Source organism: Macrobrachium rosenbergii, chromosome 42 (assembly GCF_040412425.1).
Source record: "Macrobrachium rosenbergii isolate ZJJX-2024 chromosome 42, ASM4041242v1, whole genome shotgun sequence".
Taxonomy (NCBI): Eukaryota; Metazoa; Arthropoda; class Malacostraca; order Decapoda; family Palaemonidae; genus Macrobrachium; species Macrobrachium rosenbergii.
The window spans coordinates 44748161-44765879 of NC_089782.1; the positions used below are offsets into that span (position 1 = coordinate 44748161).

At 30.8% G+C, this 17719-nt stretch overlaps 1 protein-coding gene across 1 annotated transcript in view; it reads left to right on the top strand.

The window, feature by feature from the left end:
- LOC136828377 (cathepsin L-like) overlaps positions 1-17719 on the top strand; it is a 316355-nt gene that overhangs the window by 181313 nt on the left and 117323 nt on the right. The window lies entirely within an intron of this gene.

Genomic DNA, 17719 nt, shown 5'->3' on the forward strand with positions numbered 1-17719 from the left:
TTTTTGTTGTGTCTATTTTTTTATTTGTTCAAAAAGGATCGTTGACAGTTTTTGTCTGTCTATTTTTTCAAAGGATTTGTTCAAAGATTTTTTTTGAAGGTTTGTGTCTATCTTATTTGTTCAAAGGGATTTTGACAGTACTATTTTTTTGCATTTTGTCCGTCAAAAGGATCGTTGACAGATACTATTTTTTTGCAACGGTTTCTGTCTATCTGTATTTGTTCAAAGGGATCGTTGACAGATACTATTTTTTTTTTTGCTATCGGTTTGTTCAAAGGATCTTGTGATCTTTATTTGTTCAAAGGGATCGTTGACAGATACTATTTTTTTTGTGTCTATCTTTATTTGTTCAAAGGGATCGTTGACAGATACTATTTTTTGCAACGGTTTGTGTCTATCTGTATTTGTTCAAAGGGATCGTTGACAGATACTATTTTTTTGCAGCAGTTTTGTATTCCGTTTCTTTATTTCTTCAAAGGGATCGTTGACAGATACTATTTTTTTTTTTGCAACGGTTTCATCTGTATTTGTTCAAAGGGATCGTTGACAGATACTATTTTTTTGCAACGGTTTGTGTCCGTTTCTTTATTTCTTCAAGGTTTGACAGATACTATCTTTTGTATTTGTTCAAAGGATCGTTGACAGATACTATTTTTTTGCAACAGTTTTGTGTCTATCTGTATTTGTTCAAGGGATCGTTGACAAATGCTATTTTTTTGCAACGGTTTGTGTCTTTCTTTATTTGTTCAAAGGATCGTTGACAGATACTATTTTTTTTTGCAACGGTTTTCTGTCCGTTTCTTTATTTCTTCAAAGGGATCGTTGACAGATGCTTTTTATTTTTCTTTTTTTTGTTCAAAGGATCGTTGACGAATTGTTTTTGCAACGGTTTGTTATCTGTATTTGTTCAAAGGATCGTTGACAGATACTATTTTTTTTTTTTTGGTTTGTGTCTATCTTTATTTGTTCAAAGGATCGTTGACAGATACTATATTTTTTTACGCAACGGTTTGTGTCTATCTGTATTTGTTCAAAGGATCGTTGACAGATACCTTTTTGCAACGGTTTGTGGTTTCTTTTTATTTGTTCAAAGGATCGTTGACAGATACTATTTTTTTTTTCAACGGTTTGTGTCCGTTTCTTATTTCTTCAAAGGATCGTTGACAGCAGATACTATTTTTGCAACGGTTTCTGTCTATCTGTATTTGTTTCAAAGGATCGTTGACAGATACTATTTTTTTGCAACGGTTTGTGTCTATCTGTATTTGTTCAAAGGGATCGTTGACAGATACTATTTTTTTGCAGCAGTTTTGTCAAAAGGGATCGTTGTTGTTTCTGTCTATCTGTATTTGTTCAAAGGGATCGTTGACAGATACTATTTTCTTTACAACAGTTTGTGTCTATCTGTATTTATTCAAAGGATCGTTGACGGAATACTATTTTTTTGCAACAGTTTTGTGTCCGTTTCTTTATTCTTCAAAGGATCGTTGACAGATACTATTTTTTTGCAACGGTTTCTGTCTATCTTTATTTGTTCAAAGGATCGTTGACAGATACTATTTTTGCAACGGTTGTGTCTATCTGTATTTGTTCAAAGGGATCGTTGACTATTTTTTTGCAACTTGGTTTGTGTCTATCTATTTTTGTTCAAAGGATCGTTGACAGATACTATTTGCAACGGTTTGTGTCCGTTTCTTTATTTCTTCAAAGGGATCGTTGACAGATACTATTTTTTTGCAACAGTTTGTGTCTATCTGTATTTGTTCAAAGGGATCGTTGACAGATACTATTTTTTCTTTAGCGGTTTGTGTCTATCTGTATTTGTTCAAAGGATCGTTGACAGATACTATTTTTTTGCAACGGTTTGTGTCCGTTTCTTTATTTCTTCAAAGGGATCGTTGACAGATACTATTTTTTTGCAACGGTTTTGTCTATCTGTATTTGTTCAAAGGGATCGTTGACAGATACTATTTTTTTTTGTTTTTGTTCAAAGGTTTCGTTGTCTATTTTTTTTTATTTATTTGTTCAAAGGATCGTTGACAGATACTTTTTTTTTGTGTCTATCTGTATTTGTTCAAAGGATCGTTGACAGATACTATTTTTTCAACGGTTTGCGTCTATCTGTTTTGTTCAAAGGGATCGTTGACAGATACTATTTTTTTTGCAACGGTTTGTGTCCGTTTCTTTATTTGTTCAAAGGATCGTTGACAGATACTATTTTTTTTTTTGCAACGGTTTGTGTCTATCTTTATTTCTTCAAAGGGATCGTTGAACAGATACTATTTTTTTTTTTTGCAACAGTTTGTTTGTCTGTATTTGTTCAAGGTATCGTTTTGTTTATTTGTTCAAAGGGATCGTTGACAGATACTATTTTTTTTCAACGGTTTTGTGTCTATCTTTATTTGTTCAAAGGATCGTTGACAGATACTATTTTTTTGCAACGGTTTGTGTCTATCTTTATTTGTTCAAAGGATCGTTGACAGATACTATTTTTTTTTTTGGCGGTTTGTGTCTATCTTTATTTGTTCAAGGATCGTTGACAGATACTTTTTTTTTTGCAACGGTTTGTGTCATTTGTTCAAAGGATCGTTGACAGATACTATTTTTTTGCAACAGTTTGTGTCTATTTTTATTTGTTCAAAGGGATCGTTGACAGATACTATTTTTTTGCAACAGTTTTATGTCTATCTTTATTTGTTCAAAGGGATCGTTGACAGATACTATTTTTTTTTTTTTGCAACAGTTTGTGTCTATCTGTATTTGTTCAAAGGATCGTTGACAGATACTATTTTTTTGCAACGGTTTGTGTCTATCTTTATTTGTTCAAAGGGATCGTTGACTCAGATACTATTTTTTTGCAACGGTTTGTGTCTATCTTTATTTGTTCAAAGTCGTTGACACAGATACTATTTTTTTACAGCAGTTTCGCAACTATCTGTAGAAATTTGTTCAAGGGATCGTTGACAGATACTATTTTTGCAACGGTTTGTGTCTATCTTTATTTGTTCAAAGGATCGTTGATAGATACTACTATTTTTTGTATTCCGTTTCTTTATTTCTTCAAAGGGATCGTTGACAGATACTATTTTTTTTTTTGCTTTATCTGTATTTGTTCAAAGGGATCGTTGACAGATACTATTTTTTTGCAACAGTTTGTGTTTTCTTTATTTCTTCAAGGGATCGTTGACAGATACTATTCCGTTTCTTTATTTGTTCAAAGGATCGTTGACAGATACTATTTTTGCAACGGTTTATTGTCTATCTGTATTTGTTCAAGGGATCGTTGGTTTATTTTTTTGCAACGGTTTCTTTATTTGTTCAAAGGGATCGTTGACAGATACTATTTTTTTTTGTTTCTTTAAAAGGGATCGATTGTTTCTTTCTGTCTATCTGTATTTGTTCAAAGGATCGTTGACAGATACTATTTGTTCAAAGGATCGTTGACAGATAACTTGGTTTGTGTCTATCTGTATTGTTCAAGGGATCGTTGAGGTTTTCTATCTGTCGTTGATCTTTTTGCAACGGTTTGTCGTTTCTTTTTATTTGTTCAAAGGATCGTTGACAAGATACTATTTTTTTGCAACGGTTTGTTTTCTGTTTATTCAAAGGATCGTTGACAGGCCACTATTTTTGCAACTTGGTTTGTCTGTTTATTTGTTTCAAAGGATCGTTGACAGATACTTTTTTTTCAACGGTTTGTATTTGTTCAAAGGGATATCTATTTTTTTGCATTTGTTCGAAAGGATCGTTGACAGATACTATTTTTTTGCAACGGTTTCTGTCTATCTATGTATTTGTTCAAAGGGATCGTTGACAGATACTATTTTCTTTACTAACAGTTTGTGTCTATCTGTATTTATTCAAAGTTTGTAATGTATCTTTATTTGTTCAAAAGGATCGTTGACAGATACTATTTTTTTAAACGGCTTGTGTCTATCTTTATTTGTTTCAAAGGCGTTGACAGATACTATTTTTGCAACGGTTGTGTCTATCTGTATTTGTTCAAAGGGATGGTGGCAGATACTATTTTTTTGCAACGGTTTGTGTCTATCTATTATTTGTTCAAAGTCGTTGACAGATACTATTTTTGCAACGGTTTGTGGTTTCTTTATTTGTTCAAAGGGATCGTTGACAGATCTTTTTTTTTTGCAGCAGTTTGTGTCTATCTGTATTTGTTCAAAGGGATCGTTGACCAGATACTATTTTTTTCTGTCTATCTGTATTTGTTCAAGGATCGTTGTGTCAACGGTTTTGTATCCGTTTTTGTTCAAGGATCGTTGACAGATACTATTTTTTTGCAACGGTTTGTCTATCTTTATTTGTTCAAAGGATCGTTGACAGATACTATTTTTACATTTGTGTCTATTTTTTCGTTGACAGATATACTATTTTTTCAACAGTTTGTGTCTATCTTTATTTGTTCAAAGGGATCGTTGACAGATACTATTTTTGCAACAGTCTATCTGTATTTGTTCAATCTTTATTTGTTCTGTCTATCTGTAAAGGATCGTTGACAGATACTATTTTTTTTTTGTGTCAACAAAGGATTTGACAGATACTATTTCTTTTTGCAACGGTTTTTGTGTCCGTTTCTTTATTTGTTCAAAGGATCGTTGACAGATACTATTTTTTTTTTTCAACAGTTTGTGTCCGTTTCTTTATTTCTTCAAAGGGATCGTTGAAACAGTTACTTTTTTTTTTTTTTGCAACGGTTTTGTGTCTATCTTTATACTTTTTTTTTTACACAACAGTTTTGTATGTGTATTTGTTCAAAGGGATCGTTGACAGATACCTATTCATTTTGAGCAGATACTATTTTTGGGTTTGTGTCTATCTGTATTTGTTCAAAGGGATTTGACAATACTATTTTTTTTGCAGCAGTTTGTGATCTATCTATTTATTCAAAGAATCGTTGTAGATACTCTTTTTTTTCAACGGTTTGTGTCCGTTTCTTTATTTCTCAAAGGATCGTTGACTATTTTTTTTTTTTTGTGTCTATCTGTATTTGTTCAAAGGGATTTGACAGATGTCTATCTGTATTTGTTCAAAGGATCGTTGACAGATACTATTTTTTTGCAACGGTTGTGTCTATCTTTATTTGTTCAAAGGATCGTTGACAGATATATTTTTCTGCAACGGTTTGTGTCTTTCTTTATTTCTTCAAAGGGATCGTTGGCTCAGATACTATTTTTTTGCAACGGTTTTCTGTCTATCTGTATTTGTTCAAAGTCGTTATTAGATACTATTTTTTTACGCAACTTGGTTTGTGTCTATCTATATTTGTTCAGGAGGATCGTTGACAGATACTATTTTTTATCTATGTATTTGTTCAAAGGATCGTTGACGAATGCAACGGTTTGTGTCGTTTCTTTATTTGTTCAAAGGATCGTTGACAGAATACTTTTTTTGCAACGGTTTGTCTATCTGTATTTGTTCAAAGGGATCGTTGATCTATTATTTGTTCAAAAGGGATCGTTGTGAGATCTTTTTTTTTGTCTATCTGTTTGTGTTCAAAGGGATCGTTGACAGATCTTTTTTTTTATTTCTTCAATCTGTATTTGTTCGGGATCGTTGACAGATACTTTTTTTTTGTAACGGTTTCTGTCTATCCTTATTTGTTCAAAGGATCGTTGACAGTTTGTTTGTCGTTTCTATCTTGACAGATATTTGTTCTATCTGTATTTGTTCAAAGGGATCGTTGACAGATACTATTTTTTTTCAACGGTTTGTGTCCGTTTCTTTATTTCTTCAAAGCGTTGACAGATACTATTTTTTTGCAACGGTTTGTATTTTTGCAAAGAGATCGTTTGATACTATTTTTTTGCATGGTTTGTGTCTATCTATTGTTCAAAGGATCGTTGATCTTTATTTTTGTTCCGTTTCTTTATTTCTTCAAAGGATCGTTGACAGATACTAATTTTTTTGCAACGGTTTGTGTCTATCTTTATTTGTTCAAGGATCGTTGACAGATACTATTTTTTTAACGGTTTGTGTCTATCTATTGTTCAAAGGATCGTTGACGATTTTCTTTTTGCAACGGTTTTTGTGTCCGTTTCTTTATTTCTTCAAAGAGATCGTTGACAGATACTAATTTTTTTGCAACGGTTTGTGTCTATCTGTATTTGTTCAAAGGATCGTTGACAGATACTATTTTTTTTGCAATCTGGTTTCGTTGTCCGTTTTGTGTCTTTATTTCAAAGTCGTTGAGCAAAAGGTTTGTGTCCGTTTCTTTATTTCGTCGTTGACAGATACTATTTTTTTTTGCAACGGTTTTCTGGTTTTGTTCAAGGGATCTATCTGTTTTTTTTCAAGGGATCTTCAAAGGATCGTTGACAGATACTATTTTTTTTTTTTTGCAACGGTTTGTCTATCTGTATTTGTTCAAAGGATTTGACAGATACTATTTTTGCAACGGTTTGTGTCTATCTGTCAAAGGATTTCATTCAACTTGGTTTTGGTAGGTATTTGAAAGGATCGTTGACAGATACTATTTTTTTTTTCAACGGTTTGTGTCCGTTTCCTTATTTGAAGCAGATTCAAAGATCTGATCGTCGTTGACAGATACTATTTTTTTGCAACGGTTTGTGTCTATCTGTATTTGTTCAAAGGGATCGTTGACAGATACTATTTTTTTGTTTTGCAACGGTTTGTGTCTATCTGTATTTGTTCAAAGGGATCGTTGACAGATACTATTTTTGCAACTATCTGTTTCTGTCTATACTATTTTTGCAACAGTTTGTGTCCGTTTCTTTATTTGTTCAAAGGATCGTTGACAGATACTATTTTTTTGCATTTTTATTTGTTCAAAGGATCGTTGACAGATTTGTTGTTCCGTTTCTTTATTTGTTCAAAGGATCGTTGACAGATACTATTTTTTTTTCTTCAAAGGATCGTTGACAGATACTTTTTTTGTGTCTATCTTTATTTATTCAAAGGGATCGATGACAGATACTTTTTTTTTTACTTTGTCTATCGATATTTGTTCAAAGGATCGTTGACAGATACTATTTTTTTGCAACGGTTTGTCTCCGTTTCTTTATTTTGTTCAAAAGGGATCGTTGACGATCTATTTTTTTGCAACGGTTTATGTCTATCTGTATTTGTTCAAAGGATCGTTGACAGATACTATTTTTTTTTACAACGGTTTTGTCTATCTGTATTTGTTCAAAGGATCGTTGACAGATACTATTTTTTCTATTTTGTGTCTATTTTTATTGTTCAACGGGATCGTTGAAGATACTGTTTTTTTGTTTTTGTGTCCATTTAAAGGATTTGACAGTCTATCTTCTGTATTTGTTCCAAAGGATCGTTGACAGATACTATTTTTACACTATTTTTTTGTTGACAGATACTATTTCTGTCTATCTTTATTTGTTCAAAAGGATCGTTGACAGATACTATTTTTTTTTTTTTGCAACGGTTTGTGTCTATCTTTATTTGTTCAAGGGATCGTTGACAGATACTATTTTTTTTTTGTTTTTTGCAACGGTTTGTGTCTGTTTCTTTATTTCTTCAAAGGGATCGTTGACAGATACTATTTTTTTTTGCAACGGTTTGTGTCTATCTGTATTTGTTCAAAGGGATCGTTGACAGATACTATTTTTTTTTTCTTTTTTGTTCAACGGTTTGTGTCTATTTTTTGCAACGGTTTGTGTCTATCTTTATTTGTTCAAAGGATCGTTGACAGATACTATTTTTTTTTTTGCAACAGTTTTGTGTCTATCTTTATTTGTTCAAAGGGATCGTTGAACAGAGATATCTGTATATTTGTTTCGTTGACAGATACTTTTTTTTTTTTTTGCAACGGTTTGTGTCTATCTTTATTTGTTCAAAGGATCGTTGACAGATACTATTTTTTTGCAACAGTTTGTGTCTATCTTTATTTGTTCAAAGGATCGTTGACAGATACTATTTTTTTGCAACTTGGTTTGTGTCTATCTTTATTTGTTCAAAGGGATCGTTGACAGATATTTTTCTGCAACGGTATGTTTTTTTTTTTGTTCAAAGGATCGTTGAAGATACTGTTTTTTGCAACGGTTTTTGTCTATCTTTATTTCTTCAAAGGGATCATTGACAGATACTATTTTTTTTTGCAACAGTTTTTTGCTTATTTTGTTCAAAGGATTTGTTTTTTGCAACGGTTTGTGTCTATCTTTATTTCTTCAAAGGATCGTTGACTATATTTTTTTTGCAACGGTTTGTGTCTATCTTTATTTGTTCAAAGGGATCGTTGACAGATACTATTTTTTGCAACGGTTTGTGTCTATCTTTATTTGTTCAAAGATCGTTGGCTTTTTTTTTGAACAGTTTTGTGTCTATCTTTATTTTTCAAAGGATCGTTTACTATTTTTTGCAACGGTTTGTGTCTATCTTTATTTGTTCAAAGGATCGTTGACAGATACTATTTTTTTTTTATTTGCAACGGTTTGTGTCTATCTGTTATTTGTTCAAAGGATCGTTGACAGATACTATTTTTTTGCAACGGTTTGTGTCTATCTTTATTTGTTCAAAGGGATCGTTGATAGATACTATTTTTAACGGTTTGTGTCTATCTTTATTTGTTCAAAGGGATCGTTGACAGATACTATTTTTTTTTTTGCAACGGTTTTGTGTCTATCTTTATTTGTTCAAAGGATCGTGATACGTTTTTTTTTTTGACAGATTTTATTTGTCTAAGGATCTTTAACTATTTCTTCGAAGGGATTTTTTTTTGCAACGGTTTGTGTCTATCTTTATTTGTTCAAAGGATCGTTTAAACAGATATTTTTTCAAAGGGATCGTTGACAGATACTATTTTTTTGCAACGGTTTTGTGTCTATCTTTATTTGTTCAAAGGGATCGTTGACAGATACTATTTTTTTTTTTTTCAACGGTTTGTGTCTATCTTTATTTGTTCAAAGGGATCGTTGACAGATACTATTTTTTTTTGCAACAGTTTGTGTCTATCTTTATTTGTTCAAAGGGATCGTTGACAGATACTATTTTTTTTTTTGGTTTTGTATCTGTATTTGTTCAAAGGGATCGTTGTGTCTATCTTTATTTGTTCAAAGGATCGTTGACAGATACTTTTTTTTTTTTTTTGCATCTTTATTTGTTCAAGGATTTGTAGTCTATTCTTTATTTGTTCAAAGGGATCGTTGACAGATACTATTTTTTTTTGTTCAACGGTTTGTGTCTATTTTTTATTTGTGTCTTTATTTGTTCAAAGGGATCGTTTTGACAGATACTATTGACAGATTATTTTTTTGCAACGGTTTGTGTCTATCTTTATTTCTTCAAAGGATCGTTGACAGATACTATTTTTTTTTGCAACGGTTTTCTGTCTATCTTTATTTGTTCAAAGGATCGTTGACAGATACTATCTTTATTTGATCGTTGACAGATTTTTGCAAACGGTTTGTGTCTATCTTTATTTGTTCAAAGGATCGTTGACAGATACTATTTTTTGCAACGGTTTGTGTCTATCTGTATTTGTTCAACGGGATCGTTAACAGATACTATTTTTTTTTTCAACGGTTTGTGTCTATCTTTATTTGTTCAAAGGATCGTTGACAGATACTATTTTTTTGCAACAGTTTGTGTCTATCTTTATTTGTTCAAAGGATCGTTTACGTTTTGTGTCTATTTTATTTTTCAAAGGATCATTGACAGATACTAACAGTTTTTGTCTTTTTATTTGTTCAAAGGATCGTTGACAAGATACTATTTTTTGTTTTTGTCTATATTTTATTTGTTCAAAGTCGTTTAATTTTAACGGTTTGTGTCTATCTTTATTTGTTCAAAGGGATCGTTGACAGATACTATTTTTTTTGCAACGGTTTGTGTCTATCTTTATTTGTTCAAAGGATCGTTGATAGATACTATTTTTTTTTTTTGTTTTTGCAACGGTTTTGTCTATCTTTATTTGTTCAAAGGATCGTTGACAGATACTATTTTTTGCAACGGTTTGTCTATCTTTATTTGTTCAAAGGATCGTTGACAGATACTATTTCTTTTAAAGGGATCGTTGACAGATACTATTTTTTTTTTTTTGCAACGGTTTGTGTCTATCTTTATTTCTTCAAAGGGATCGTTGACAGATACTATTTTTTTTTTTTTTTGTAAACGGTTTGTACTATTTTTTTTTAACAGTCTATCTTTATTTGTTCAAAGGATCGTTGACAGATACTATTTTTAACGGTTTGTGTATATCTTTTGCGCAACGGTTTGTGTCTATCTTTATTTGTTCAAAGGATCGTTGACAGATACTTTTTTTTTTTTTGCAACGGTTTGTGTCTATCTTTATTTGTTCAAAGGATCGTTGACAGATACTATTTTTTTAACGGTTTGTGTCTATCTTTATTTGTTCAAAGGGATCGTTGACAGATACTGTTTTTTTTTGCAACGGTTTGTGTCTATCTTTATTTGTTCAAAGGATCGTTGACAGATACTATTTTTTTTTTCAAAGGGATCGTTGACAGATACTATTTTTTTAACGGTTTGTGTCTATCTTTATTTGTTCAAAGGATCGTTGACAGATACTATTTTTTTTTTTTTACAACGGTTTGTTTCTATCTTTATTTGTTCAAAGGGATCGTTGACAGATACTTTTTTGCATACTATCTTTATTTGTTCAAAGGATCGTTGACAGATACTATTTTTTTTTTGCGTTTGTGACTATCTTTATTTCTTCAAAGGGATCGTTGACAGATTTTTTTTTTGCAACGGTTTGTGTCTATCTTTATTTGTTCAAAGGATCGTTGACAGATACTATTTTTTTTTGCAACGGTTTGTGACTATCTTTATTTCTTCAAAGGGATCGTTGACAGATACTTTTTTTTTTTGCAACGGTTTGTGTCTATCTTTATTTGTTCAAAGGGATCGTTGACAGATACTATTTTTTTTTTGCAACGGTTTGTGTCTATCTTTATTTCTTCAAAGGGATCGTTGACAGATACTATTTTTTTTTTTTTTTGCAACGGTTTGTGTCTATCTTTATTTGTTCAAAGGGATCGTTGACAGATACTATTTTTTTTGCAACGGTTTGTGTCTATCTTTATTTGTTCAAAGGGATCGTTGACAGATACTATTTTTTTTTGCAACGGTTTGTGTCTATCTTTATTTGTTCAAAGGGATCGTTGACAGATACTGTTTTTTTTTTTTTTTGCAACGGTTTGTGTCTATCTTTATTTGTTCAAAGGGATCGTTGACAGATACTATTTTTTTTGCAACGGTTTGTGTCTATCTTTATTTGTTCAAAGGGATCGTTGACAGATACTTTTTTTTTTGCAACGGTTTGTGTCTATCTTTATTTCTTCAAAGGATCGTTGACAGATACGGTTTGTGTCTTCTTTATTTGTTCAAAGGGATCGTTGACAGATACTATTTTATGTTTTTTGTTTTTGTTCAAGGATCAACGGTTTTTGTCTATCTTTATTTCTTCAAAGGGATCGTTGACAGATACTGTTTTTTTTTGCAACGGTTTGTGTCTATCTTTATTTCTTCAAAAGGATCGTTGACAGATACTGTTTTTTTTTTTTGCAACGGTTTGTGTCTATCTTTATTTGTTCAAAGGGATCGTTGACAGATACTATTTTTTTGCAACGGTTTGTGTCTATCTTTATTTGTTCAAAGGGATCGTTGACAGATACTGTTTTTTTTTTGCAACGGTTTGTGTCTATCTTTATTTGTTCAAAGGATCGTTGACAGATACTATTTTTTTTGCAACGGTTTGTGTCTATCTTTATTTGTTCAAAAGGATCGTTGACAGATACTATTTTTTTTTGTGTCAATTTGTTCAAAGGGAGCGTTGACAGATACTTTATTTGTTCAAAGGGATCGTTGACAGATACTATTTTTTGCAACGGTTTGTGTCTATCTTTATTTGTTCAAAGGATCGTTGACAGATACTCAACGGTTTGTGTCTATCTTTATTTGTTCAAAGGGATCGTTGATGATACTAATTTTTTTTTTTTTTGCAACGGTTTGTGCAACTCTTTATTTGTTCAAAGGATCGTTGACAGATACTTTTAACGTTTTTTTTTTTTGCAACGGTTTGTGTCTATCTTTATTTGTTCAAAGGGATCGTTGACAGATACTATTTTTTTGCATTTTTTTTTTTTTGCAACGGTTTGTGTCTATTTTATTTGTTCAAAGGGATCGTTGACAGATACTTGAATTTTTTTTTTTTGTGTTATTTTTTTTTTTTGCAATACTATTTTTTTGCTTTGCAACTTTGTGACTATCTTTATTTGTTCAAAGGGATCGTTGACAGATACTTTTTTTTTTTTTTTTTTTCTTCAAAGGGATCGTTGACAGATACTCAAAGGGATCGTTGTTTGTTTGTGTCTATCTTTATTTGTTCAAAGGGATCGTTGACAGATACTGCTTTTTTATTTTTTTTTGCAACGGTTTGTGTCTATTTTTATTTGTTCAAAGGGATCGTTGAAGATATACTTATTTTTTTGCAAACGGTTTTTGTCTATCTTTATTTGTTCAAAGGGATCGTTGACAGATACTATTTTTTTGCAACGGTTTTTTTCTATCTTTATTTGTTCAAAGGATCGTTGACAGATACTATTTTTGCAAGCGGTACTATTTTTTTTCTTCGAGGATCGTTGACAACTGTTTTTTTGCAACGGTTGTCTATCTTTATTTGTTCAAAGGATGTTGACAGATTATTTTTTTTGCAACGGTTTGTGGATCGTTGATTTATTTGTTCAAAGGATCGTTGACAGATACTATTTTTTTTATTTTTTTGCAACGATTTGTGTCTGTTTCTTTATTTGTTCAAAGGGATCGTTGACAGATACTATTTTTTTGCAACGGTTTTTGTCTGTATCTTTATTTGTTCAAAGGATCGTTGACAGATACTATTTTTTTTTTTTTGCAAAGGTATGATTTGTGATTTGTGTCTGTTTCTTTATTTTTTAAAGGATCGTTGACAGATGCTATTTTTTGCAACGTTTTCTGTCTTATTTGTTCAAAGGGATCGTTGACAGATATTATTTTTTTTTGCAACGGTTTGTGTCTATCTTTATTTCCTCAAAGGGATCGTTGACAGACTTTTTTTTTGCGCAAGCGATACCCTAAATTTAGGGGACGTGTAGGAATAGCAACAAGGGCTGGTTCGCTTTTCAACCACCCATTTCGAAAACAGTTTTAAAAAACGTTGGAATTTGTTTTAACTCTCAATTACTCTTTGTTTTCACGGTTATAGTACAGTACAACCATTGTCTTTTATATAGGATTATCTTTCAGCGCAAACTGGAGGATACTTATATACAGAAGGCTCTGGTTTGAGTACAATGGAAAAATACAGATTGCTTTTAAAAATATGTGGTTTTCTAGTTTTCTCTTATGTTATTGCATCAGTTGTATGTATGAATATATATACATCTTATATACATATATATATACATATATATATATGTGTGTGTGTATATATTATTTAAGGTTATATATATGTACATATATACATATATATGTATATATATACATATATACATGCATATACATATATGCATTATATATATATATATTTATATATATATATATATATATATATATATATATATATATATATATATATATATATTTCTGTGGCTAATACCTGGTTGGCTTTTTTCGAGACGGCACGCAGGCATACCAATACTGAGTTTCCATAACCGAGAATGCTGACGAAGTTGCGTCTGTGACGAGGGGTGGCAAGTTTCCCACAAGGTAACGCTAACACAGTTTCCAAATGCTGTTTCTTCGCCAGAAATGTGGTGCCCGAATTTCCTCAGAGAGAGAGAGAGAGAGAGAGAGAGAGAGAGAGAGAGAGAGAGAGTTAAGTGGAAGGTTGGCGTCTTGCCATACCCGAGTGGCTTCGTCTTAGTGGGAAGATGTTTCTTACTGTTATTTCCCTTGTGAAAGGAGGTAACAAAGAGAGAGAGAGAGAGAGAGCAATAATACTGGAGGTCCTTATGAAAATGAAGCAGTTTCCTGAGATGTATTTCATGGCTATATGCTGACTGTAAATTATACAGTTCTGGCGGAAATGTACTTAATGACCCAATTCCAGTGGCATTAATGGGGCATTATTATTGCAGCCGTGTGAATTTAATTTTTCAGCTTCTACATAAGAAGTGGTAACGGGAGAGGAGAGTCGTATGTAAGAAATGAGAAATGGAATTATAAGTGTATATTATATATATATATATATATATATATATATATATATATATATATATATTTATATATATATATATATATATGTATATGTATTTATATAATAGATATATATGTATATATATATATATATATATATATTATATATATATATATATATATATATATATATATATATATATATATATATATATATTTAAATATATGTATATATGTGTGTATATTTATATATATGTATAACAGATATATATATATATATATATATATATATATATATATATGTATGTATGTATGTATTTATGTATGTATGATTGTATGTGTGTATGTGTTGTCATTCAATATTTGTATCTGAACACACATCTGAATATATGAATGAGTAAAGCTTTGTTTGCAAAAGTTCACGAGTTCTTAATTTGTTTGGAAATTGAGTCATATAGATAGTTGTGTTTTTCTGAAATGTGTTTGTGTTCCTTATATTGTCAACGTTGTGACAGACTATGCATTGTGAATTAGACTTACTTTTCAGACAATGATAAGAGTAAGAGACAGTCACACTGTCCCTGCTTAATTCGCCTGAGAGAGAGAGAGAGAGAGAGAGAGAGAGAGAGAGAGAGAGAGAGAATGAGTGATTGATTGGTGCTTATACTGATGCATATGAAATTGACTACAACTGACCTCCCAGTGCCATGCTAAAAAAACCGCACTTCAAGTCATCTCATGCGGGGAGCCGGGGAGGGGTATGTTTTCCTGTAGTTGGGGGGGCGGTGGGTGGAGTGCCAGCCGTAAGTGAGAAGAGAATCACCTTAGCTTTTCTCTAATGGGAATGTTGAGTAAAGGGCCCAAATGAGATGAGGTGGGTGTGGAGTTTAGGGAAGATGGATGAGGAACAGAATATGCATTAAGTACATTAACTACGCACGGGGGAATATTCCTTCATGTTTAGGAATTGTCTCAAGCCGGTTTTTACCAAGATATACGCTAATTAGTCCTTGAGTTTGTGCCTACTTGAGTCTTTGGTTGGTTAACTAGATGCTGTGTCTCCGTGTTGCCTTTGACGTTATTTCGCTTTGTGAATTCTCATTTGTTCGCTTCTATTCATCATACACAAGTAAAACAATGAAATGTAACACGGGAATGGTCTGTGTACCTTATGGTAGTTGTTAAAGTGGGAATAAAGTCGTTAACTGTGGACCGATTATTGCCATGACTTACTTGAATAAACTTTCCGTTCTCAAAGGTAAGATCGATTGCTTAATTGATTTTTAGTATATGTCTTCACAGGTTTAGTGCTTTACACGGGAAATGCATAACAATATCTTTTTAGAGCTACTTCTTTATGCATTCACTCATTTCATTCATACTTTTATATACTTCTGTGCTTTAACTTCTTAAAATTGTGTATAAAAAATTATTATAGCTGACAGCGCAGAATTATACCCTTTTGAAAATCAGGACCTAAGTAGTCAGCGATTTGAAAAATCCTTCCTGTCATTTCCGATATTAAAATAGATAAATAAATAAACAAATAAATAAGTATATAAATAAACAATATATAAATCGAGGCTACAGGTTACTGATGAGCCAAGCGTTATACGGTGGTAGTCGTCATGATAAGATATTACCTTACTGTCATCAGTAACATGCGATTTGTTTTGAGTTTTGTCCAATTTTCAGTTAAAATTTAGATGCTGCAGAAAGCACAGTCGTGGCACGCATTTATTTTAACTCTTGAGGAGAGACGCTTCAAAAAAATTAACAAAATGTAGTGACGCGGAGGTCCAGAAGTCAAGAGATCATTGTGGCTATTAAAAGACGAATACATCTGGTATAAATGACATTATATATATATATATATATATATATATATATATATATATATATATATATATATATATATATATATATATATTATATTTATATATATATTGATACTATGTATATATACAGTATATATAGACGTATATATATATTCATACAAACAAATTTATATATTCATATATATATATATATATATATATATATATATATATATATATATATATATATATGTGTATACATATATATGTGTATATATATAATATATATATATATATATATATATATATATATATATATATATATATATATGTGTGTGTGTGTGTGTGTGTGTGTGTGTGTGTGTGTGTGTGTAAAAGTTGAACGCAGTGATACGATGGTGCATATTAATTTACTCAGCAGTATTCAAATTGATGTGAATTCAACAGCTGTAAGTACGCATAAGCTTAAGTACATGTATTTTTACCCTTGCAGCCGGGCTTGCTGGTGTATCATTAGTCCATTTCCCCACTTTGATTTAGGCTTGTAGTGATAAGTGTATCCAAAAATATGAGGAAATCAAGTAGTTCATTGTGGCTGTATACATATATACATATTTATATACGTATGTTTTACATACATACATACATTCATATACATATATATATATATATATATATATATATATATAATATATATATATATATATATATATATATATATATATATATATATATATATATATATATATATATATATATATATATATATATAATGACCAGGACAGCAGTAAGACTGGTGATCATCTTTCTTGCTTATTTGGACCAACGTTTCGGAAATCCATTCCCATCATGAGGGTCTTAGGATGATGGGACTTGATTCCCGGTACATTGTTGTAAATAAATGTGAGAAATGATTGCCAGACTTCTTGTTGAAATATTGAAATTATTATAAATATATATATATATATATATATATATATATATGTATGATATATAATATGTGTACCTATAAAATTGTCTCAATAAACGTTTGCGCCGAGAGTTCCAGCATTTTCAGAGTACTTTTATGATGGCATTTCCCCTGAGGTTTTTAGGTTGAGGTGAAACCTAAGTTGCTGGGCTCTACACTTAGTGGTCATGTTTCAGCTGAGGTTTTTGCGGTGAAAGTGAAGTGGTAAAGTTCTGAGCTGTCGTCGTCACGTCAAGAACTTTGCAAGAACTTGCCTTTGGAATTTATTTGCAAAAGATGAAGGCTGGATTTTACTTCGTCTACAGTGTTATCTCTTTAGCCCTTTCACTTGGTGTATAAGATCTTTTATTCACTGGTGTGTCAGTTTTAATCTGTTATCTATATATCTGTGTATATGCATATATATATATATATATATATATATATATATATATATATATATATATATATATATATATATATATATATATATATATATATATATATATATATATATATATATGTATATATATATGTGTGTGTACATATACATGTATATACACACAATTATATATATATATATATATATATATATATATATATATATATATATATATATATATATATATATATATATATATATATATATATATATATATATATATTATATATATACATGTATATATACACAAATATATATATTATATATATATATTTATATTATATATAAATATATATATATATATAAATATATATATATATATTTTAATATAAAGTAGAATTCTGAAGATACAGATGAAATTAAATATATTAAAAAATTTTA